At 43.5% G+C, this 26,994-nt stretch overlaps 2 long non-coding RNA genes across 3 annotated transcripts in view; one reads left to right on the forward strand and one right to left on the reverse strand.

The window, feature by feature from the left end:
* Window positions 1-4,620: 4,620 nt before the first annotated feature.
* Window positions 4,621-6,071, forward strand: LOC146079606 (uncharacterized). Of its 2 annotated transcripts, XR_014474641.1 has the most exons (4): window positions 4,621-4,856; window positions 4,991-5,285; window positions 5,391-5,460; window positions 5,837-6,071. It is a non-coding gene; the product is annotated as an uncharacterized LOC146079606 (long non-coding RNA). The 2 variants fall into 2 exon arrangements; XR_014474640.1 differs by having other exon boundaries at window positions 4,991-5,460.
* Window positions 6,072-9,853: 3,782 nt separating this feature from the next.
* LOC146079607 (uncharacterized) overlaps window positions 9,854-26,994 on the reverse strand; it is a 146,421-nt gene continuing 129,280 nt past the window's right edge. The window contains exon 3 of the long non-coding RNA XR_014474642.1: window positions 9,854-10,364. This is a non-coding gene — a long non-coding RNA (uncharacterized LOC146079607). The remainder of the gene's footprint in view (window positions 10,365-26,994) is intronic.

Genomic DNA, 26,994 nt, shown 5'->3' on the forward strand with positions numbered 1-26,994 from the left:
GCTGTAGCTGACCCGATACTTGCCACTATCGGTCTCCCTGGTGGATTGCTGGTGGTTTTATGTATTTTCGGGAGCAGATAAATTACTGGAATCGAGGGATTATCAACTTTTAAAAATTCGGCTTCTTTGTCTGTTATGGCGTCGAGGGACAGATACAGTTGTATAAACGTGTCCATTTTTTTCTGTATTTTTATAGTAGGGTCAGCAGTCAGTTTTTTATATGTATTTAAATCCCTGAGCTGCCTCATTACTTCTGTATGATAGTCATCCCTATCAAGGATGACTATCCCTCCGCCCTTGTCAGCCGGTTTTATTACTATTTGGCTGTTATTTTTAAGGGAGTCTATGGCCTTCTTTTGTGCCTTTGTAATATTGGGGTCACGAATCTTATTAAATGAGGATTTTTCCAGATCATCCTTGACCAAATTCTCAAAAACGTCTATAAAACTGTGATGCCCATTATACATATGCCACACACTGTGATGCTCATTATACATTTGCCACACACCGTGATGCCACAAATTGTAATACCCAATATACATATGTGGCTGTCCCTGTGTCCCCGTTGTCTCTCTGTGTCTCCACTGTCACTCTCTCTATGTTCCCGCTATCAGTCTCTTTCTCTGCTTTCACTCTCCCTGTCTTTTTGTCCTTGCTGTCCTTGAATTTTGGCTCATACCATGTGGCACAATGTGTCATGTTCACTAGTACAAGATAGTATAAGGGTTAAAGGGGTCCTACTAGTGTGGTGTATAAGCGGTATGTGTTGTGGTATGTTACACTTAAAGACACGCCCCCTTTTTCAGTGGCCACACCCTCTTTTCCCAGATCACGAGCACCTTTGGAGTGTGCTTAAATAACTCTATATTTTTCCATACCCCCACTAAAATTTCCACTTCAAGCACTGTATATATATATATATAAATCCAGAAACAGGGCACTCACCAATTATTTGCAATAAAAAGTGCTTTTATTCCTCACAAATGCTGCATATTCCCAACGTTTTAGTCATGGTGCAGTCCATCACAAAAACCTTAAAGTAGTGAATGACTGCCTGCACCATTGAATCAGTATATGTAGTCACACAATTAGCATATTGAATGACACCTGTGTTTCTAAGGTCAGCCCATCTTACACCATAGTGTTAACTTCTATTTAAGCCATCTTATCATCCACACCACCAGAATTTTCAGGTTTAAATATTTCAGAATAAATACATTTATTAATGATCTCTATATCTTAATATACTTCATATATAAAGTGCTCTAGTGCCCACATATAGTCTATATCAGTAGTTTTAGCTGCCATCCACAACCTGCATATCGCAATACTGTTCTTATAAAACCACTATAGACAAACATGTAACATATATTAACCCTTAAATATGTAACATATATGTAACCCTTCACTATCTCCAATTAATAGAGATTTAGGGTCCAAAATATACAAAACATACATATATTATAAATAAATACATGCAAAAACCCAAATGATATATAAACAATTCCTGTATAAAGCCTGTCCTTATTATAACCAATTCCGTGTATGGTACCAAGTTTTAGTCAATATTTTTATAGAAAACATCTTAGCTAGTTGTTTTCATTTAACCCTCTCGGGTTAATGGTATCCAAATGGTATATCCATCTTGCCTCCTTTCGTAATAGGATTTTGGCCCTATTACACCCCTCAATGGTACAGGGACATGATCTATGATCATACTTCTTACAGTGAATAAGGGGTGTGATTGTTCCAAAAAATGGCATGTCACTGGTTTATCAGAGTGCCCAGATAATAGTGCACCCCGTATACTTGTCCGATGGTTCGCGATTCGTTCTTTAAAGGCACGCACTGTCTTGCCGACATAGATGAGTCCAAAGGGACATTTCAATATGTAGATAACGAACTCCAAAGAACATGTCAGGCGATGTTTTATCTTATACAGAAAGAACACCCTGAGTCTGCTATCACTGAGGTGTGACATATTTAGACACACAGTGCGACACCAGAAACCAGGGATATCGGGCGCATGCAATTAAAAGATATAATAAACTGCAATTTAGTTATAAACAAGTTGTGGCAAGTGCTGCTCTCAGGAGTGATTCTGTATCACTCAGAATAAAGACACCACAAAGCAGTCGAGGATGATTGTGACTACTACACATGAACCTAATGCTCAGATCCTCACGAACAGCTTCAGGAAACATTGGGGCATTGTGTCGACTGACCCCAGATAGGGGCTAGATAAGAAGAGACCACTGATTTCTTATCGAAGAGGGTGATATTGCGAGATCAGCTAATGAGACCAACGCTGAATTTTCAACTGACTCTAAGTCAAATGTGGTTGAACAAAACCAAACTGGGATGTTTAAGGTGTACTGGTTGTACAACAGACCAGTCAATGAACACAGGCAGTTTCTTTAACCACCCATATAAAGGGAATAAGATTGAGATAAAACCTCGCCTGACATGTTCTTCGGAGTCTGTTATCTACATATTGAAATGTCCCTGTGGACACCGGAACCTTACACCAGCATTATCAGTGAGTTCCGGGACCATACAGACTATATATATGTATATATATATATATATATATATATATATATATATATATATATATATATATATACAAAGAAGATCAGGGTGCGCTAAGGTAAATTACACAACTTTCTCATTAAAACATAAATATTTAATAAAAAGCCTCTGATAAGGCTTAGAATAAATCAAATCAAAAAGAGTTACACAGCCATTTCATAGAATAATTTAACAATCCACAGTATGGAACAGGCCCAACGCCCCAATCATCAAATTAAAAAAGTGCTTGAAAAGCATTGGTCCATCCTCTTAAGAGATCCGGTCCTAGGTCAACATCTACCTCCGAGGCCGAACTTAGTATACCGCCGAGCAAAAAATTTAAAATCCATGCTAGCACCTAGCAGAATGAAACCAACCATTCCTTCCACTTCTAAAACGCCACATTTCCTAAACAAAAAACCGGGGGTCCTGCCCTGTAACAAGTGCATTTGCTGCCCGTTTCTAGACAAGACACCCTTCCATCACACTTTGGATAATGGCAAAGAGTATAGAATTAGGGAAGCAGTGACTTGCAATTCGGATCACGTGGTTTATAAAATCACCTGCAGCTGCAACCTAGTCTACGTTGGGAAAACCATCAGACAGACGAAGTTGAGGATACAGGAGCATATGCGCAATATTAAAAATAAAGTGAAAGTGCACAGCCTGCCCAGACACTTCCTCGAGAAACATAACTCTTTGGTAACCAAGGACAATTTCAAATTCACCATTTTGGAACGTGTCCCGATCAATCCTAGAGGAGGAAATAGGGGCCAAGAGCTGATTAAAAAGGAAAGCTTTTGGATTTATTCCCTTAATTCTCTTACGCCAAAGGGTCTCAATGAAGGCGTTGATATAGTGGCTTTCCTCTGATCCCACCTTCAATGTTTTTTTCCTCTTTTTCTTTTCTTGTTTCATATAATTCACACCAAGTGTACATACCAATGTTGTATTATAATCGCTATCTATGGTAAAATCATCTAGATGTAAATGAGACGGTAATGAACTAACGGGAGTTGTAATAATAGTATTTTTTCGATCCCTTCCCCCGCCCCCCCCTCCCCCCAAGGTGTGGGTTTTTTTTTTTTTTTTTTTTTTGAGACTCTAGGGACTGGATCCCTATAAAGAATAGTCTAATAGTCCTTCACTGTATCACTAGGTACATTTATAAATAAACTAGATACACTAAATTAAATATAATCTCTATAATATAGATTCACTATGACTGAATGTACATCACGCTTTATAACTAAGCATTGCAGTTACATTCCTACTGTGCACTTTGGGAGCACATAGAGACACCATATTAAGTATAACTGAAACCCCTATCAGTACACTATATTTATCACATAAAAGCACTAAACGTAAGGTTAGTTTAATTAAAGTAATATGAAACAACTTTATTGGTATTATGGATCCAGTCCGTTTTATTGGGGATTCAGCACATTGGCAATCTTAGGGTGTTTTGCGTTCCAATGACATTAAAAATGGCAGCCATTTGGAACGCATTTAGATATATTAGTTTATAGATATATTTTTCCCTTAATAGGGTTTCACTAGCTATGAGGGTCTTAGCATTAGCGTATATAAGGACCACCATATACATTTCTAGTTTTTCAGGTATGAGAAGCGGAGCTTCTTAAACACAGCGCTATTGCGTGTCAACTTAGGAAAATGGCGCTGCTTTGAAACGCATGCTACTTCCGGATTTATTAGATCACAGTTTTCATTACTAAGTCATTGGCGGACCAGCGACCTATCACAGCACATTCACGCTCACCATTATATTCAATACAGGAGCTTAGCGGCCAGTCATATCCGGCGCAGCGTGTGCGTTCCATGTCAGGCAAAATGGCGCCGATTTGGAACGCATAGCGGAGCTGCCTGACGTTTCTTTTTTCTTTTTTTTTTTTTTTTTTAATATTTTTTCTTTTTTTTTTTTTATTATTTTTTTTTTTTTTTTTTTTATAATTATTATTATTTTTTTTTTTTTTTATTTTTTTTTTTTTATTATTATTATTTTTTTTTTTTTTTTTTTTTTTATCAGCACACAATGCTATTCTAATATTGGATTCTCTTGTCCTGTTATCTGAGCCTTAGGGTCTCATTAAAGGTCTTGGCAATTGTGTTTTAACACACAGGCTTACTTTCATTGGGGACACCTGGGATTAATTTATACAGGAAGTGATGTTTTCTCCCTGGGTCCTTATATAGCCCTTTTTCCACACCAGCAGTCATTCTGCATTTGGATCCACTAGAGTGAACTTCTGGCCTCCCAGCCTTATGTAAGTACTTAACCTTATGCCCTCCCTTTTTTGGGAAGTTTGAACTCCTGTTTTTTATTATGGTCTCATATTGGGCATTTATGCCTCATTGTATGTATTCCTAATGGGGGAAAAAAAACTTTTTATATTACTAGATTTTTTTGAAGCTGCTCATTGGTCCTTGATGTTAGCACCGATATAAAAGGTGTGAGAAACGTGATCCTTGGTGACATACGCCTGGACTATTGCATTTTTTGTTCCGATATTTGGCGATATGTAAGTCCTTTGAAAAATACCCCTAACTATCATTAGGTGTTGGTGGTGGTTAAATATAAGTTGATATTGTCTGACTCGGCCACCATATATGTCTCTCCATTTAGATTTACATCTGTGCAACTTTAGCTGAAGTACACAGCTATTTATTTGGTCATTTAGAGACGCTCCAAGAAGGTACAATTTTTATACCCCAATTTTATTATATGTGATGTGCATTTTTCTGATGCAGTAACAGATGATGAATAAGTACCTTACTATCATGTATGTCCCTTTATTCAGATATATATCTGTATGGGTCTTGCTTGAATACAATATCTATGGTTTGACCAATTGGATACACCCCTAGAAGGTACTCTTTTTCTTCAATGTCTATATAAGGATCTTTTCGGTGGATGTTAAATGCACACATGGAATCCTTTTATTTGTTAAAAATGTGTTTTTTTTAAACACGGTGGAAAATATCTGTATACTGTTTCAAAAAAAAAAAAAAAAAAAAAAAAAAAAAGTGTATATGTATATATGTGTGTATATATGTGTATGTGTGTGTGTATATATATATATGTGTATATATTTGTATCAAGATAATTTTGAACTATCAATTGTTCTGCCTCTCCTTTGTCCTCTTCATCTTTTTCGATTACCTCATCTTTGTGTAGAAATACGTATTTTTTATATGCATTCTGCTGTTTTATGCATTATGTTGAATTTATGTTTATCATTTGCAGTGCTATCGCACCTTATTTCAATCAACATCCAAAGCGCCCCTGATGAAGTCACGTGGGTGACGAAACGCATTGGGCCTGTTCCATACTGTGGATTGTTAAATTATTCTATGAAATGGCTGTGTAACTCTTTTTGATTTGATTTATTCTAAGCCTTATCAGAGGCTTTTTATTAAATATTTATGTTTTAATGAGAAAGTTGTGTAATTTACCTTAGCGCACCCTGATCTTCTTTGTATTTCTGTCCGTCCCGGGTCTCAGCTAACAGGGATCCTTCAGAAATGCAGCTTTGGGCTAATAGGGCGCGGTGTTGGGTACCCCTTGCCTTTCTTATATATATATATATATATATATATATATATATATATATATATATATATATATAGCTTCCTTGTAAATAGCGGCACTCACAGAGACTTGATAGCGGTGAAAAATTTATGTATATGTTTCGATCAACAATGGCTCGAAACATATGTCGGAATAATCAATATTTTTTTCACCACTATCAAGTCTCTGTGAGTGCCGCTATTTACAAGGAAGCTATATGGACAATTAAGTCATGGATGGCACCGGAGCACGATACTAACAACTACTAAGAGTGCGGGGATCATGCAGGATATTTATATATATATATATATATATATATATATATATATATATATATATATTAATTTGGAGCTGAGCAGTACACACCTCTTCATTTGGAGCAAAAATACTATTTCGTGCTTCTACCACAGTATAAAGGTGGGTTTCCTACCCGAAGGACCCTGATAGTTCTTTGCTCATGAAATAACATCAACTAGTGGAATTTTCCGACCAATATACAATTGACCCACAAGATCCCAGACTTTTTGGTTAATTCCATCACTTTGAAGAACCCCAGTTTAACTCTATGATCGTGTGTTCAACTTGTTCAATCATTGTACCGCGCCCTGATGAAGTCTTATCTAAGAGGAAACGCGTTGGTCTAATGGGCAAACCAGAATCAGAAACAGAATCACTTTATTGGCCATGTATACGCTTGTATACAAGGAATTTTTTTGTGGATACAGTGCAGCTTCAAGCATGGTACAAGAGGGATAACAGGACATACATACATACATACATACATACATTGCATCAGTTGCACATACAAAAGACAATTCACATGTTAGGATTTGCAAGGTTAGATAGAGCAATTAGGTGTTTAGATTAGCAGCATCTTAGAGTACATTATTCAATAGCTGAATAGCTATCAGGAAGAAGCTTTTTGCAGTTCTTGACGAATTGGCAGGAATGGACCTGAAGCGTCTACCTGATGGGAGAATATCAAGCAAGCTACGGCCAGGGTGGAGTTTGTCCGCCACGATCTTCCCAGCTCGCTTCTTGACCCTACTTAAGTATTGTTCCATTACAGGGGGGAAGTCCGTCCTAATAATCTTCTCTGCTGTCCTCACCACTCTTTCCAGTCTTTGTCAGATTCATTGGCCCCTCCATACCAGATTGTAATAGAGGAACATAGAACAGACTCCACGATAGCAGTGTAAAAGAGTTGCAACAGCTCCTGCGGAATATTGAATTTTTTCAGTTGCCTCAGAAAGAACAGCCGCTGTTTGACAATGAAAGTTATGTTCGGCTCCCATCTGAGGTTGCAAGAGATTTTTGTTCCAAGGAATTTGAAGGTCTCTACCCATGACACCACTCTGTTGGAAAATACCAGTGGGACCGTGACATACGGTTTTCTCCTGAAGACTTCTATCATCTCGACTGTTTTGATGGGGTTGAGGTCCAGGTTGTTTCTGCCGCACCACTGTGAAAGTCTGTCCACTTCCCCTCTATATGCAGACTCATTTGCCTCCTTGATTAGGCCGATGATGGTGGTGTCATCAACAAATTTTATGATTTTTACTGACTGGTCACTCGAGATGCAGTCATTAGTGTAGAGGGAGAAGAGCAGGGGGGGAAGTACACATCCCTGGGGTGCACCAGTGCTGACCGTACAAATGGCGGATGTGAAGGCTCTGGCTTTCACCACCTGTTTTCGTGCCATCAGGAAGTCCACAATCCAGGAGCAAGTAGATTCTGGAACTCTTAGGGAGAAAAGTTTGGGCATTAAGATAGTGGGGGCAATTGTGTTAAATGCAGAGGTGAAGTCAAAGAATAGGACCCTCGCGTAGGTGCCTGGATGATCCAGGTGTTCCAGGATATAATGCAGCCCTAGGTTAACTGCAGTGACGTGCGGTGAGGTCATTGCCTGGGGAGGCACTGACCTCACCACCACCCCCACCCCCCCCCGGACATGGCGGTGCTACATATGCAGCGGCCGCCGGAACATGCGCCCCCACTCCCACCACCCGGCGGACTCACCTGTCCTCGGCGGTGGCAGCGGCCAGTCCTCTCGGCGGTGAGACGGGTGAGTGACATCGGCTTTCTCCCAGCGGCGCCGAACTCCCCACTGCCCGCGCTGCTGCATCCTCTCCAGGGCCCTGCATATATGTGATTGGACAGCGGATCCAGCACTGGATCTGCTGGCCCAATCACATCTGGGGGCGTGCGTTTATACTGGTGCCCCTGTCATTGCGGCATCAGTATAAGTGCTGCTTCCCCATTCATTTTCAATGGGCTTTTACAGCCCATTGGTGCACCCTGCTGCCCGGAGTTTTAATGTTAACAGCGGGAGGCACCTCTCCCGCTGCCTTCCACCCTCACATGCAGCAGTGTAAGAAGGTGGGAGGCAGCCGGAGAGGTAGAAATGATGAAAATAATAAAAGAAGATATATAAATATCTTCTTTTTATTATTTTCATCATTATGACATGGGAGGCTCTGCCTCCCCTGACTGCACGTCCCTGGTTAACTGCATCCTAAATGCTTCTGTTTGCTCGGTAGGCTAACTGCATGGGGTCGAGATGGGTAATTGTCACCTCCCTCAGATGGTTCAATACCAGTCTTTCGAATGCCTTTGTTAGTGTGACTGGCCTGTAGTCATTTAGATCCTTCACAGCCAACTTCTTGGGAACTGGAATAATAATTGAGCATTTGAAGAAGTTGGGGACCCTACTCATTTCCAGTGAGGTGTTAAAGATGACAGTGAAGATGGGTGCAAGCTGCATTGCACAGATGTTAAGGGTAGATGACGACACTCCATCAGGACCTGCAGCCTCCCTAAGTCTAACCCTTTTGAACAAAGCTTCTACCTCCCCCTGGTCCACCTGCAAGACCTCAAGGCATTGGAGGTGTGGTGGTGGAGCCGCCTTACTATGGTCGAGAGGAGGGGGGTATGAGGCACTGGACTCCTTTTTAAAATCTGCAGTAATACTCATTCAGCTCCTCAGCCAGTTCCTCGAGCATTGGAGTTGGGCTTGGGGCTTTCTTGTAGCTGGTAATAGCTTGCATACTTTTCCAGACTGCTGCGGGGTCATTGGCTGAGAGGTTGTTTGTCAGCTTGCTGGCGTATAGCTTCTTTGCCAGCCTGATTTCACATGTCAGGCTGTTCCTGGCCTCTTTGTACTGTGCCCTATCCCCACCACTGTATGCCTCCTCCTTGGCCCGGCGGAGCTTCCTTAGCTGACTGCCAAACCACGGCTTATTGTTATTAAAGGATTAAACTGTTTTGGATGGTACACACAGATCCTCAAAGAAACTGACGTAGGATGTCACAACGTCTGCTAGTTCGTTCAGGTCAGTCGCAGAGGCTTCAAAAACCCTCCAGTCCATGCACTTGAAACAAGCCTGAAGCATTAGTTTTGTCTCACTTGACCAGATTTTAACTGACCTGACAGTGGCCTTTGCTGATTTTAGCTTCTGAGTATACATTGGGAGGAGGTGGAACAAGCAGTGGTCCGAAAGTCCCAGGGCTGCTCATGGGATGGATCGGTAGGTAGACTTTATAGCGGTGTAGCAGTGGTCCAGCATCCGTCCCTCCCTGGTGTGACATTTGACCTACTGCTTGTACTTTGGTAACTCCTGGGACAGGTTGGCCCTGTTGAAGTCACCTAATATTATGAACAGTGAGTCCGGGTGCTTGAGTTTGGTGTCCGTTATCAGGGAAGCTAGCTGTTGTTGAGCTACTTTTGTGCTCGATTGTGGGGTACATCCTGCAATATGCCGGCACTCTGTCCTTAAAGTCCAACTTTGATTGGGTGCACTTTAAAGTCTTCAATAAATCCTTCCCAAGAAAGGCACGCCAACACAGCATAGATAATCAAAGAATATTTTAGTTTGGCAACATGGACATTACCAAATACCAGTATTTTCGGGGACAGAGCCCCTTCGTCAGGGTATAATCCACACCAACAGATACAATCAACCACCCCCAGCACCCATCGTCTTTAAATACCTGTAGCTGCTAGATGACTCCATTCCCCCCCGGGCACCGCACTCCATGTCCCCGGAAGCCTGATTTCAGAACTTCTGGCTCAGACAACAGCCGGAAGACGGAGCGCTCTCACCGTGCCTTCCATCTGGACATCACGTGTGCGTTCCACTTCTTATCGCTGTCACCTCTACGAACTGCGGACCATCAGCTGCTTCCGACCTACTGGAAGCGGACCCTGATAGGAAAGCGGCACAAACAGTAAAAACATAATAATACATACAAATGTGCCAACATACAAAAATACATAAAATACAAACATACAAGCAGACTATATGGAGATATGGAAACATCATAGGAACTCCACACATAATGTACTATCATAAGGAATCCTACACTAAGCTATTCCAGTTTATTTTTTCATTTAGACCAAAGGGATTTATTGTATTTAGTCTCAATATCCATAGAGATTCCCTAATCAGCTGGGTCTTGGCCCTATCACCTCCCCTTAGATTTAAAGGGACATGGTCAATCATGAAATAATGGATAGCTTCTGGAGGGTGCCCGGCTGCTTTGAAATGCCTGGACACAGGCTGGTCCACCTCCTTTCCCCTGGCTGTCAGACCAATGGCGGATCTATGGGCCGCCATCCGCTCTTTGAATTTTCTAGTGGTCTGACCTACATAAAGCAAGCCACAGGGGCAGGTGACAACATAGACCACATGTGTAGAATTGCAATGGAGGACATGTCTAATTTCAAAAGTTTTATCCCGATGTGGGTGTTTGAATTTTTTGCAAGTTATCATAAATTTGCAGGTAATGCAATTACTGCAACTATAACACCCTGCGGGCTTGACATAGATATTAGGTCCTGCTGGAGGAGTTTTGATGGTAATATCGGACTTAAGCAACCTATCCTCAGGTTTCTGCCCCTGGTATAGGCCAAAAGGGGTCTCTTATTCTGAAACACTGGTAATTCTTTGTCCGTCCGGACAATGGGCCATAATGCTTTTGAAGCCCTATATATACCTATATATAATAGGGCTAAAGACAGAGAACTCATTAACCCATGGGATGGTATTCTCAACCCTCCGTTTCTTGGATGAAAACAATTCCTCACAGGGCATGTTAAGTACCCGCTGTTTCATGTTGAGAAGAGTCGACTGTTCATAGCCTCTCTCCCTAAATTTAGCTACCATTTTGTCCAGTTCCTCTGGAACACATTCTTTATTGCTCATGATGCGGGCAACCCGCATGATCTGAGACAAAGGTAGTCCATTTTTAAGCGGAGCTGGGTGACAGACCACAACACCCGCAATTGGGTGTTGTGGTCTGTCTCCTTGACGAAGACACCTGTTGTAATTTGACCTCCCTTAACTGTAACAGCAACATCCAGAAAATTAGCATTGGTAGTACTACTGTATGTGTAAAAGTGAATTTGATAAATGGACTTGAAGCGTTAATCCGCTCCATGAGTTCTAGAAACAGATCGTCTCCCCCCGTCCACACCATGAACACGTCGTCGATGTACCTGGTGTACATGACGACGTGCCCCCTGATGCGGGGATCGGTGAAGAAGAGGTCCTCTTCCTGTGAAAACATGTAAACATTAGCGTAGGAGGGTGCCACAGACGAACCCATGGCACACCCCCTACGCTGAACAGAAAATGTACCATCAAATAAAAAGTAATTACGGGTCAACTTAAGTTTGAGTAATGTAAGGAACAAACAATGATCAAACACCTCAGGATCTAGATGCTTCTCCAGAAACATCTGCATAGCCCTAAGACCCCCCCTCATGCGGAATGGACGTGTACAAACTACACAGGAGGAGGGCCCCCGGGGGAATCGTTTTCAGTTCCTTTAACTTAAGCAAAAAGGAAGTAGTATCCTTGAGGAATGTCCCTTGTAGTGGCTAGAGTGGCTGAATTATACTGTCCAACATCTGTGAGACTGTTTGAAGCAGGGAATTACAAGCTGAAATAATCGGCCGTCCTGGGGGCCTAGCAGAGTTCTTATGAAGTTTCGGTAGAGTATATATTACAGGCACCATAGGGTGTTCCACACGTAAGGCTTCATATACTTTCTTGGGTAATTTGTATTCCAAAAAGGCCTTCTCCAAATTGGATAACAATTCTTGCTTGTAACTGGAGGTAGGGTCACGGGCCAATTCTGTATACACCTCGCCGTCAGAGAGTTGTCCCATAATTTCTTGACAATAGTAGGACCTATCCATAATCACAATCGCCCCGCCCTTATCCATGGGGCGAATGATGATTGATTTATCAGATTCTAACTCCTTCAGGGCAGCCAATTCATCTTTATTCAGGTTTGGACGAACTTGGTACGGTGTTGCCAAAAATCTGTCCATAGAGTCATCCAAGAGTCTGCAGAATGTTTTTAAAGAACCATTTTGTGATGGCGGATCAAATGATGATCTGGACCGTTTAGAAAGAAAGGGATCAAATACTGAAACTTCACGCTGAGTTACAGTGTTCTGGAAGAACTCCTTAAGTCAGAGTTGTCGTGAAAACTTGTGCAAATTTTTCTTCCAAGTGAACTCATTATGGGGGTTCGTAGGTACGAAGCTTAACCCCTTATTAAGAACCCTTCTTTCCAACGGTGAGATCGGCCTCTGTGACAAATTAAAGATCAAACTTTCAGTTTGGTCGCGGCAATCGTCGCCGCATTTCCACCCCGGCGGGTGGGGGCAGACTTGCAGCAGTTGCCCCTTTCTTTTGTCCTAAAGGGACAGTACCAGAGGCACTTGGATCATCTGACTTTCTCACGATCAGATCTGGCATTCCTTTTATTCCACGGGCGACGGCGTCTCACTTGGGCTCTATCATATTGATTCCTCTCACCCCCTGGAGCCAGGTGTACACTCGTCGATCCTCATAGTCAGTATCTACCACTGCTTTTTTATTTTTCTTACATTTTTTCAGCTCTTTTTTATATTGCTCACATTGAGCTCCCAATTTTTGCATCCAGCTCACACTGCTTTCCAGATCCAGCATCTCCTTAAATTGTGACTGAACCACTGCAATTTTCTGTCTGGTAGCATTCAATTCCTTATTGGCTACATCAACCACAAGTATCATTAAGTCGAACACGCACTTGTTTAATATCGCAACCCATTTGCGAACGAACTTGGGGTTGCTTCTTCCAATTGTTGGTGAGTTACGAACTCTGAAACCTCGAGGAATTTTGCGCTCTTTATAATAATTCGACAATGAGACACTGTGTAATAAATAGTCGGTTTCCCGACGCCGTAATTTGAGTAACCGATGGAACACATCCTAAATACAGTCTGCTGTTTCCAATATGTCTGCATTTTCTGTGAGACAATTGCCTCAATCTGCTCCTGGGAAAAGCTGAACATCTCACCAGGCGGCAGAATAGGCATAGTAAACAATTCACTGATGTCTGCATCAACATCACCAACCGTAGTGTTATCCATTATCTGGATTTTGATGTAACAGACTATGGCTGGGCAAAGAGACCAATTGTATTCCACACTGTTGAATAATTACAATAAGTCTGAGTATAGGTGGTCGGTGCCCTGCAACTAGTGTCCTGCTGACACTACCATACACATCCTGCAATATGCCGGCACTCTGTCCTTAAAGTCCAACTTTGATTGGGTGCACTTTAAAGTCTTCAATAAATCCTTCCCAAGAAAGGAACTCCAACACAGCATAGATAATCAAAGAAGCTTTTAGTTTGGCAATGTGGACATTACCAAATACCACTATTTTCGGGGACACACCCCTTCGTCAGGGTATAATCCACACCAACAGATACAATCAACCACCCCCAGCACCCATCGTCTTTAAATACCTGTAGCTGGTAGATGACTCCATTCCCCCCCAGGCGCCACACTCCATGTCCCCGGAAGCCTGATGTCAGAACTTCCGGCTCAGACAACAGCCGGAAGACGGAGTGCTCTCACCGTGCGTTCCATCTGGCCGTCACGTGTGCGTTCCACTTCATATCGCTGTCACCTCTCCGAACTGCGGACCATCAGCTGCTTCCGACCTACTGGATGTATCTCTATATAGTCTGCTTGTATGTTTGTATTTTATGTATTTTTGTATGTTTGCATATTTGTTTGTATTTTTATGTCTTTACTGTTTGTGCCTCTTTCCTATCAGGGTGCGCTTTCAGTACGTCGGAAGCAGCTGATGGGAAGGATTTATATATATATATATATATATATATATATATATATATATATATTTAAATGGGATTGATCCGGTTCTCCCTGTATTTGGCTGGTCTGCGCCGGGTGCCCGCTCCAATAAATAAATAGAAGGCAGGGGGGGGGAAATGCAGCACTCCAGGCGTCTTGTCAAAGAAACACGATCAGGCCATCCAATATGGACAACGTTTCATTGCTTTTATTTCAGCAATTTCGTCAGGTCATGGCATCAACAATAAACAGAGTTCATGTCCTACCTTATATTCACCCCAGTGTGTGACAGCGTCTTCCGGAATCGGGACCGCACGCCCGTCCGATTGGCGCTGTGTGATGACGACAAGAAAAAAGGCTGGCCCTCCGGGGACTTGTAAAATGTGCTGTATTCAAAGCAAACAACTGACCAACGTTTCGGGGGTGGTCCCCCTTTGTCAAGGTGCGTGGTGATAACCACGCACGTTGGTCAGTTGTTTGCTTTGAATATAGCACATTTTACAAGTCGCCGGAGTGCCAGCCTCTTTTCTTTCTTCTAAATCATCTTGTGGAAGGGCACCAGGGCAGGTGAACAGAAGCGGAGAGTGCAGGGCCGCACAAACCTCTCTCTCTCTCTCTCTCTCTCCCTATATATATATATACGGTGTTGGCCCTGAGGACGGAGTAATTCCGAAACGGCGTTGGCCGCTGCACTTGAGTAAAGCTTTGTATTGATTAAGTCCCGGAGTGACGCCTATTCATTTCTATGGAACCAGATACATTGGCACAAAAATCCAATTGAGGAAGGCACCCGGGCACCTATCGCTTGCACACTGGGAGTGCCAGACCCCACATACAATATATATATATATATATATATATATATATATATATATATATATATATATATATATATATATATATATATATATAGAGCGTCAGAAATCCTCACTGCTCCCCGTATGGTCGGTTAGCAACCTAGGAGGCTAACAGTTCAGAGAAAATAAGGGAATATGGCCACTACAGGACATCATAGCTGTAACAATATATACAAACCTTGTATTTATTTATATATATATATATATATATATATATATATATATATATATATATATATATATATATATATATATATATATATATAGGGATAATCAATAATAATGATAGTGAGAATAAGAATAGTAAAAAGGGCATAATTGCAAGAGATTAGTGTGTTTCAGATGTATATCCTGTAACTGCACTGTTGCTGGCTGTAACCTTTACAAAAATATCTGGCAAAACATGTAGTTCACGCATGCTCCTGTGAAATTCTTGCCAAGTGTTTCATGTACTGCATGTAAATGCAACACATGTTCGGAACCTCTGGGGTGTGAGCACTATTGTAAACAGCGTGTGACATAAATTGCTTTCTTTTTATCACTGCTGTTACCGTTCACAATGTCTGTTATATGTTTTACTGCTGTTATCCTTAATAACCCTGCAATCCTGTTAGGAACAAACTGTCTTGCTTAAACTCTATTTTTTAATTCTGCTGGTGCCCAATGTTAACCTCACTGGTTATACACCAATATTACATATAAACAGGTTACTGGCCCATTATGTACAGTATGAGCCAAAGTACCTTGTGTGTTAAGCCATAGTTGCCTACCCTCCTGCATTCTGCAGGAGACTCCCTGAAATAGCAGCAATTTCTTCATTAGTCTAGCAATCTTCCTCATTTCACCTAGCCCACATTACCCTGTTACATTTTTGGGACAAAAATAAATGAGAGATAGATACATTTAGATTGAATCATCAGAACCATTTCCCAGCACTTTACCAAGTATAGTATGTCTTACTAACTGCTTTGGGGCTCATCTACATTTGGATATAAGTCATTTTCAAAGATTCCTCTCAGATACACACCCACGCTTCTAGGTGTCACATTCACAGTCTCTTTTCACAATCTCTCCATATATGGTACTAGACACGCCCTTGGTTGGAGCATGACATGCCCCTTCAATTACAAAATTCTGCTACCAACCATAATCTCCCTGAAACTGGTTTTCAAAAGTAGGCAAGTATGTATTAAGCATACAGTGAGTCCTGCATTTTGATCAGCATACAGTATGCTGTGAAGCAGCCAGCATGATCTTCAAGACTACAAGTAATCCATGTGACAATCCTAATCCTAATGAAGTAGATAGAGCCATGGGCACAATAGTTTAAGTGAAGCAACACGTTTACTCCATAATACCAGGGTTGCCGACCCTCCCGGAATTTGCGGGAGTCTCCCGAAAATCGGGTCCTTCCTCCCGGCCCCCGGAAGGGTGGGCAACCCTCCCGGAATCAGGGGGACCCCCACTGAGCCCCCCGATCGCGGCATTTATATGCCGCGGGTCTCAGGGGAGGGGGCGGAGCTAAAACGTCACAATCGTGTCGTTTTAGCCCCGCCCCCTCCATGGATATCAGTTATTTAGCCTATTTCCCGTAATGGGGCGGGGCTTAATGACGTCACGGTTAAGCCCCGCCCCCAAAATTCGTAATGAAAGATTCCTCTCCGGGCTTCTCCCGGAGAGGATTTTTTGAAAGTCAGCAACCCTGCATAATACACAGGAAAATAGTAACACATAACAAATGGATAGTCTTGTACACAGCATAAACGGACAAAGGTCTCATGAGGATAAAACATTTAAGGAAGACCATAGTGCAACAATGTCTAAATACTTCATGTTGTTTAATTTTCACAGGCCACTCAAATGGAAATGAAATGACAGCGCATATCATAGAAATTATCTTTTTCATTTTTTCATCCTTTTTTCTAAATTAATCCTTAGTCACCTATAGGGACTTGATAAAAAAATTGATGGTGCAATATTGTTTAATAAAAAACATCTACAATTTATTGGTGCACTCACAATTAAAATAGAAATATAAGCATATCACCCATGGAGGGTAAATGGTCCTTGATGCTTTACGGACCGGGTTTCATCTCAACAAGGGGAGAAGTCGCCAAATGCCCAAGGTAGGTCTGAAACCCGCAGTGCAGTTAGGTCTGTTCGGTGGTGATGAATAGTTTGCTTGAGCGCGCTTTCGGGCTATATAAGCCCTTCCTCAGAAGCATGATCATCCCCATCGAACGGGGCCTTCTTAAGTGCCCCGCCCACAATCACAGTAAACGTCGCACAGTCGTTTGCACTGCCAGTCTCTCCCGGATGTGACATATCGCAGCCAAAATGGAAGTCCCGGAAATGATGTACCGCTGTTTTGCGTTCCACTTCCTGTTTGCGGTCCATATTGATTGTCAGTGGAATGAATCTTTATATTTGGAACACACATCCATTTTGATTTGCTCACAATAAGGTCCATGATAAAAGTTTAAATAAGAGTCCATATACCCCCCCCCCCCAAAAAAAAAATAATACTATATATTATAAATCTCTATTTTTAGCCAGATCTGTCACTCAAGGCAGTGTATATAATGGTGGGCGGGGTTACACGGGTGATTGACAGGCCCGCCCACCGTTATCCACACTGCAAAACCTGCGACCTAACGTTCTACACAGCCCTGCGTCCTACACAACATAAGCTCCCCCACTATCCGCCCCCTCCTCGCCCACCACTCCCCATGTCCGCCCAAGTACGGCCAAACCCCGCCCCACGGCTATACACCATGCCCCCGCCACACCATCTCTCTCCGGCCAGCCTCACCAGGACTGCGGGACATTTCCCGGTGGGCCGGTCAAGAAGCCCCCTTGGCGGGCCGATCTGACGGCAGTTCCAGTCTCCAGAATAACGACCGCCGCTGAAGACAGATTAAATAGACAAAATAGTTGTGGTCACTACCTCCCTCCACCAGCAGGTGTCGCTGCCTGTCCTAAATCCGTGGCTCCATGCTTCCTGTCAGAGACGGAGTGTCAGGACGGGCAGAGTGATGGAGGAGCCGGTGCAGGATGGTTGGTGCACCATTCCACAGCCGGCTGACATGCAGGGCTGCTTCTCCGCAGCTAGCCGGGAGCAGCACCTGCCAGCTGAAAAAGAAACACCCCCAGTGGGCGGCGGCAGTGGCTGAGGGGGTGACAGGATCAGCGGCCACAGTGAGTTATACTAGCACACATATATACTCCACAGCGCTGTACAAGGGCAGATTTATGAATGTGTATGTTTGATTGGGGTCAGGGGATGCATGTACAGTATATATGTGTGTGTGTGTGTGTGTGTGTGTGTGTGTGTGGGGGGGGGGTGGTGTGTGTGCATATACAGTATGTGTGTGTGTGGGGGGGGGTTGTATGCATATACAGTATGTGTGTATGGATATATGGTATGTATGTGTTTGGGGGGTGCATATACAGTATGTGTGTGGGGGGAGATGGTTGCATATAAAGTATGTGTGTGGGGGGTGTGTGCATATACAGTATGTGTGTGTGGGGATGTGTGCATATATAGTATGTGTGTGGGGGATGTGTGCATTTACAGTATGTGTGTGGGGGATGTGTGCATATACAGTATGTGTGTGGGGGTGTGTGCATATACAGTATGTGTGTGGGGGGATGTGTGCATATACAGTATGTGTGTGGGGGATGTGTGCATATACAGTATGTGTGGGGGGATGTGTGCATATACAGTATGTGTGGGGGGATGTGTGCATATACAGTATGTGTGTGGGGGGATGTGTGCATATACAGTATGTGTGTGGGGGCATGTGTGCATATACAGTATGTGTGTGGGGGATGTGTGCATATACAGTATGTGTGGGGGGATGTGTGCATATACAGTATGTGTGGGGGGATGTGTGCATATACAGTATGTGTGTGGGGGATGTGTGCATATACAGTATGTGTGGGGGGATGTGTGCATATACAGTATGTGTGTGAGGGGATGTGTGCATATACAGTATGTGTGTGGGGGGATGTGTGCATATACAGTATGTGTGTGGGGGGATGTGTTCATATACAGTGTGGGGGGATGTGTGCATATACAGTATGTGTGTGGGGGGATGTGTTCATATACAGTATGTGTGGGGGGATGTGTGCATATACAGTATGTGTGTGGGGGGATGTGTTCATATACAGTATGTGTGGGGGGATGTGTGCATATACAGTATGTGTCTGGGGGGGATGTGTGCATATACAGTATGTGTGTGGGGGATGTGTGTATACAGTATGTTTGTGGGGGGGATGTGTGCATGTACAGTATGTGTGTGTGGGATGTGTGCATATAGTATGTGTGTGTGTGTGTTGGGTGTGACCACCACCAGCCGCTGCCTGCCGCCCCCAGTTGACACACAAATCCACTCTCCTGGACACACCGTCACCCGCCGCCAGTTTCTTCCTGTGTGAGCGGAGTACAGATCGCCGGTGAGGAGGATCCGGACAGGTGCCAATGTAGTCCAGCTGTCCGGAGAGCCGGGGTCTGACCTCTGTGCAGGATCTTCACTGCGGTAGATCTGAAATCTCCGCAGTAAGGTTTGCAGGAGACAGATGACAGTAGATTGCGGCTGCCCGCGAGCACACCAGGGCCAGCACGAACCAGACTAGGGGTCCCGCCGCGCTCACACTAAGAAGGATCCCAGGAGGACATCAAACAGCCCGGCAGCGGCAGGGGGGCATCAGGGGCCACGGTGAGCTGGGCAGGGAAGTTCAATGTCCCGCAGTCAGGATTTAAAGCAGTAGCACACGCACCCTGCGTCCTAACACTTACTTAGCAAAGCCACGCCCCCCGCCTGTTTATTCCTGTCGCACTCTCTGAGACCTGCTGCCAACGAGCGCCGCCCTCAAGGACCTGCTGCAGCCGAGCACCAGCCTCTGGGATCTGCTGCCACTGTGCAACACCCTCCAGGACCTGCTGCCGACAAGCGCCACCCTCCAGGACCTGCTGCAGCCGACCGCAACTTTCCTGGACCTCCTGCCGCAGACCACAAATCTACCCCACCCATCTGTAAGTACTACCCACCACCCCATACCACTACACCACCAATGAATCTTCAAACACAGCTCCCTTCCGTTTCAGGGCAGTACCTGCTGCGTGACACCCAGCACCCCATACCAAACTATCTCAGGCCAGTACGCCTCTTCAAACACACCTCTCATCATTCAGCAAATTACACTAATATCTCACACTCACATATATTTCTACTTCTAATGGGGCGAAGCCCCTCACAACGGTGTGAAGAGTGCCCTGAGGGTGCGATGAATCACCTAGTATATAATAATAAGAATAAAAATAATAATATAAGAATAAAAGCGGGTAAGTGTAAAACATCAATAAATAAATACATAAAAGGATACTGCATAAAGGAGGAAAAAAATTACTGGAAGGCAATCTTAAAAAAAAAAATGCATGTACAGTATATGTGTGTGTGTGTGTGCATATACAGTATGTGTGTGTGTGGGGGGGGGGTGTATTCATATACAGTATGTGTGTGTGGATATATGGTATGTGGGTGTTTGGGGGGTGCATATACAGTATGTGTGTGGGGGAGATGGTTGCATATACAGTATGTGTGTGGGGGATGTGTGCATATACAGTATGTGTGTGTGGGGTGTGTGCATATATAGTATGTGTGTGGGGGGATGTGTGCATATACAATATGTGTGTGGGGGATGTGTGCATATGTGTGGGGGGATGTGTGCATATACAGTATGTGTGTGGGGGATGTGTGCATATACAGTATGTGTGGGTGGGGTGTGTGCATATACAGTATGGTTGTGAGGGGATGTGTGCATATACAGTATGTGTGGGGGGGATTTGTGCATATACAGTATGTGTGTGAGGGGATGTGTGCATATACAGTTTGTGTGTGGGGGAATGTGTGCATATACATTATGTGTGGGGGATGTGTGCATATACAGTATGTGTGTGGGGGGATGTGTGCATATACAGTATGTGTGTGGGGGATGTGTGTATACAGTATGTGCGTGGGGGGGATGTGTGCATGTACAGTATGTGTGTGTGGGATGTGTGTGACCACCGCCAACCGCTGCCTGCCGCCCCCAGCTGACACATAAATCCACTCTCCCGGACACACCGTCACCCGCCGCCTGTTTCTTCCTGTGTGAGCGGAGCGCAGATCGCCGGTGAGGAGGATCCGGCCAGGCGCCAATGTAGTCCAGCTGTCCGTATCGCCGGGGTCCGACCTCTGTGCAGGATCTTCAGTAGCAAGCAGCAAGACCTTTGAAAAAGTTCTTAGATAACAATGAAACGCGTCAGGTGCTGCTTGCTACTGGACACTGGACATCTTACCCACCATCCACTTGAACAAGATCCCTACCAGACTTTCTGGACCCCACAAAAACATCTGTTTCCAACAATGGACTTTACCATTAAGGGACACCACCACCTGCTCAATATTTGGATACCCCACCTGTACCTACAGGTACCTGATAAACATCCTCAGGAATTACATCTCGGGACTTCTGCAGGTATATGGATACCCACAATACCAGTCACTTGGATTACAAAATGGGAGATCTAGCCATATCAGTATAAAGGAAACCTTACTAGGAACAAGTGGTAATATTCAATATTCATTGTCCGTAGCAATTTTATTTTTGTGCATATTTTTACAATTTTTGTATTAGTGTGATTATATATGTTATATATTAAATTCATGTTTATTTTAATGTAATACCCAATTGATCAAGGTGTGTTATTAATAGGTTTAGCGCTCCACCACTCTTTTTACTTGTTTCTTCTTGATTTTTTAATAGGGGACTGACCCTCCCCCCCCAGGTGTAAGCAGCTAGCTCTACATCCCGTCCCATAAGCGCCTGTACTGTTCATCTAGGTGAACAAACCCTTTTTCTACACCAACTTTCCTGGACCGCCTGCCGCAGACCACAAATCTACCCCACCCATCTGTAAGTACTACCCACCACCCCATACCACTACACCACCAATGAATCTCCAAACACAGCTCCCTTCCGTTTCAGGGCAGTAGCTGCTGCGTGACACCCAGCACCCCATACCAAACTATCTAAGGCCAGTACACCTCTTCAAACACACCTCTCATCATTCAGCAAATTACACTAATATCTCACACTCACATATATTTCTACTTCTAAAGGGGCTAAGCCCCTCACGACGGTGTGAAGAGCGCCCGGAGGGCGAGATGAATCACCTAGTATATATAATAAGAATAAAAATAATAATATAAGAATAAAAGCAGGTAAGTGTAAAACATCAATAAATAAATAAATAAATACATAAAAGGATACTGCATAAAGGAGGAAAAAAATTACTGGAAGGCAATCTTAAATTTTTTTTTATGGATATTTGAATTTAAGAAAATTTAAAGGAACCATTTTATTTCAAAGTCACCATTCAGACCCATTGGTACTAGAGTTTTGAGCATATAGAACCACTGCATCTCGGTCTTCACAAGTCGTACCTCTATATCATTGCAGCGCCAAATTGGGTTAACCTGTTGTGTCCCCGAAAAAGATTTTATTTGGCAGGGTTCTGAATGGTGAACTTTTTTATGTTTTTCACCAGTGGGTGCACTGTTTTGTTATTACTCCTTGTCTATGTGAAAGCTTTTTTTGGTGGAAGCTTTTTTGGTGTCACCTTTGGCAGAATTATTATTGCGCTGTGGATATCAGACCTTTTAGATTCTCCAGATTGCCATGCTGCAAAAGAAGCATGACAAGAAGACACTGGAGCGACAAAGCATCTCCGTTGTAAGCAGAAGTTGTTTACATCACTAACCACCTGTGAACTTATAAAGTTTAGAGGTATTGTAGATGAGGACTTTACAACCACAAAATAACGAAATGCCTAAGAAAAAGAGGTGATATATGGGGACAAACTTATTTGCCATAAGTGTCCTACAGTAGAATGGATCAAGGTCAAGGTTCCAGAGGGCAAATGTGTTGTGCAAAGTAAAGAGGACCATTATAGAGAAAAGCAATCCCATACCAAAATATTATACCTTAGGCACAGAAAAGTGTTGTTTAATGGAGGCCTCTCTTTATCTCTCACAACTTCAACCTGATGGCCATTACAGAAACCTGGCTCACACAATCAGACATGGTTGCCTGCAGCACTGTCACATGGTGGTTTCCACTTCACTCACACCTCCAGACCTGGTAACTGTAACGAAGTGGAGATGGTATATTAGTGTCACAAGCCTTCACATACTCAGTTCTACCACCAGTTCCTACACTCACATTTACATAATTTGAAGTACACTCCATTAGGGTTTTTTCCCCTTTCTCTCTGCGTGTTGCTGCTATCTATCGCCCACCTGGGCTTCCAAAATCTAAATTTCTGGAAGATTTCTCTGCCTGGCTCCCCCATTTCTTATCCTGTGACATCTCCACTATCATCCTGGGTGACTTCAACATTGCTATTGACAGTCCCCCATCTCTGCATGCTCCAAACTGCTCTCTCTAACATCCTCTCTTGGCCTCTCCCAGTGGTCCGACGCCTCTACTCACGAGGAAGGCCACTGCCTTGACCTTGTCTTCACCAGGCTGTGCTCAGTCTCTGATTTTACTAACACTCCCTTCCCTCTCTCTGATCACAATCTCATTACCCTCTCACTCTCCTCCATTACCTCAAGTTTACTGACACAGAAATCATGCATGCCTACTCTAACCCACAGAAATACTAATGCTATTAATTTTCCACAACTTTCAACCTCCCTCCAACAGCAGCTCTCACTAATTTCTACATTTACCTCTCCTGACTCTGCTGTTTCCCACCTCTACCTGACTCTTGAAACAGCCCTCGATGAAGTGGCTCCAGCGACCCATTATACCCCACGTAGGCTTAGAGGCCAACCGTGGCACTCCAAAACATCAAGACAACTATGAAATCAGTCACGTAAAGTAGAACGCCAATGGCGCAAATCTCGTAATATTTCCTCACATATAAGACTAGCTACCACTCCTACTGCAATGCTTTGGACACGGCCAAACAAACTTACTACCAATCTCTCATCTCTTCTCATGCCACCAACCTAAGCGACTTTTTACCACCTTTAAGTCTCTTCTGTACCCTTCCCCTCCTCCCCCACCTGCTACCATCAGTGCACAAGAACTTGCCTCCTACTTTAAGGACATGATTGATAACATCCGAGATGAAATGGTATGCTCCACAACCTCTAACCCGCTTTCTTCCACACCTGAACCCTCTGGCACTTTCTCTTTGTTTGAGCCCACAAATGAAAAGGAAGTATCCACACTCTTCTTATCCTCCTTCTCTACTACCTCTCCTCTTGATCCTATACCTGCACTAGTCATTAAAAATCTATCTCCTGTGCTTATTCCAACCTTAACTAAAATCTGCAATCTCTCTCTTGGTACTGGTACTTTCCCGGCTCTGCTCAAACATGCAGTGATTACTCCCATTCTGAAAAAAACACAATTCTGACCCTAACTTTTTCTCTAACTATCGTCCTATCTCTCAGCTCCCATGCCTCTCCAAGCTACTGGAGAGACTTGTCTACTCTCGCCTCACAAACTTTCTTAACTCTAACACCCTATTAGACCCGCTTCAGTCAGGCTTTCGCTCTCAACACTCCACTGAGAAAGCACTGACTAAAGTGGTGAATGATCTGGTAACTGCTAAGTCTAAAGGCCACTACTCACTGCTTATTCTTCTAGATCTTTCTGCTGCGTTTGACATTGTGGATCATACTCTCCTCTTACAAACACTACACTCCCTAAGTCTTAATGATACAGCCATTTCCTGGTTCACATCTTACCTATCTGATCGCTCTTTCACTGTTCGCTTCTCTGACTCTACTTCCTCTTCACTAACTCTGTCAGTCGGAGTTCCGCAAGGCTCAGTCTTAGGTCCTCTGCTTTTCTCAATCTATACCTCCTCGCTTGGCAAACTAATCTGCTCTTTCGGATTTCAGTATCACTTATATGCAGATGATACTCAAATCTATCTATCAACCCCAGAGTTGTCACCAGTGGTTTTGGGCCGAGTCTCTGAATGTCTCTCTGCCATCTCATTTTGGATGTCTTCTCGCCAACTCAAACTCAATATTTCCAAAACAGAATTACTTATATTCCCGCCAACTAAGGAAAGTTACCATCCCGATATCTCCATCACTGTTGACAACTCGACAATCTACCCTACCCCACAAGCTCGTTGCTTAGGGGTCATCCTCAACTCTGACTTGTAATTTCTTCCCCACATTCAATCTGTCTCCAAATCATCTTACATGCATCTAAAAAACATATCCAGAATACGACCGCATCTCACACAAGACACTACTAAATCTCTTATCCATGCACTCATTATATCCCAGCAAGAGATTCTGAGCGCTATGGGTTAATGTGTGTGTGCTGTGTGCAAATGGCTGCCCTCTAGGAGGGGGTTGCCGCCCCCAAAAAACAAGAGTTTACAAAAGAAAAAGAGATACCAGTAGGCGCCTCTTGCACACAGGTATAAAATTTATTGAATAAACATATCATGCAAACATCATTTGCATTATTCAAATTAATAAACACAGGATATACACAAAAGATAAATATAATGAATAGATAAAATAAAAATACAGATAAAAATAAAATCAAAACACAAATAGTAAAAATAAAAATAAATATAAATAAAGAGATGAAAAAGAAAATACAAAGATAAACGTAAATATAAAAATGTTGATATTAAAAAGCATGTGCAATATTAGCAACTGTTTAAAGTGCAGTATATAATTACCAAGTCCTGGTTAATTGATTTCTTTTCATATGCGCATATGAAGCCAGGAAATGATGTCCCAATTGGGGGGTAAATCGTCAACACTTCGTGGGGATAAAGGAAAGACTGTAGAATGACCCAACAGGGTATTTGTAATCCACAACGGTGATTTTCCAAAGGCTTTGAAATACCAGCAGGATAGGTGGTGTGACACTGTGGTCGACACTTGTGTCGATGAAGTCGGCAGCTTGCGATCTTGTATAGCGATAATTGCTCTGCAACAAAACTTAGTGGGGGAAAATGGACCACGCCAGATGCCCTGCGTGCTGTGTCAGATGTTATCAGAGCGGCTGTGCCGGCCAGACAGCCAAACACAAGCCGCTGGACACTGACGCGGGCAGAGGCTGTTTGGAAGTATCGGTCTCCTGCGCTCCACCAGAGACACGGGGCAGCTGTATGTTGCAGAGAGTTCAATAGCTGCTGCCGTCTTCCGCAAAAAGCCGCTGCTGCGCCTGTAGGTAGTTGCCAGGGACCGAGGTGGGGTGGATGTAATAGGACTCAGTAATTGAGATTTACCTCCAGGTCCACTGGTTCAAATGGCGGCAGCGGGGCTCCTGTCCAAGACGCGTTTCGCCGCACTACGGCAGCTTTTTCAATTGGGGATGATGATCCCCAATTGAAAAAGCTGCCGTAGTGCGGCGAAACGCGTCTTGGACAGGAGCCCCGCTGCCGCCATTTGAACCAGTGGACCTGGAGGTAAATCTCAATTACTGAGTCCTATTACATCCACCCCACCTCGGTCCCTGGCAACTACCTACAGGCGCAGCAGCGGCTTTTTGCGGAAGACGGCAGCAGCTATTGAACTCTCTGCAACATACAGCTGCCCCGTGTCTCTGGTGGAGCGCAGGAGACCGATACTTCCAAACAGCCTCTGCCCGCGTCAGTGTCCAGCGGCTTGTGTTTGGCTGTCTGGCCGGCACAGCCGCTCTGATAACATCTGACACAGCACGCAGGGCATCTGGCGTGGTCCATTTTCCCCCACTAAGTTTTGTTGCAGAGCAATTATCGC

The sequence above is a fragment of the Crinia signifera genome, chromosome 5, assembly GCF_055691185.1.
Source record: "Crinia signifera chromosome 5, ASM5569118v1, whole genome shotgun sequence".
Taxonomy (NCBI): Eukaryota; Metazoa; Chordata; class Amphibia; order Anura; family Myobatrachidae; genus Crinia; species Crinia signifera.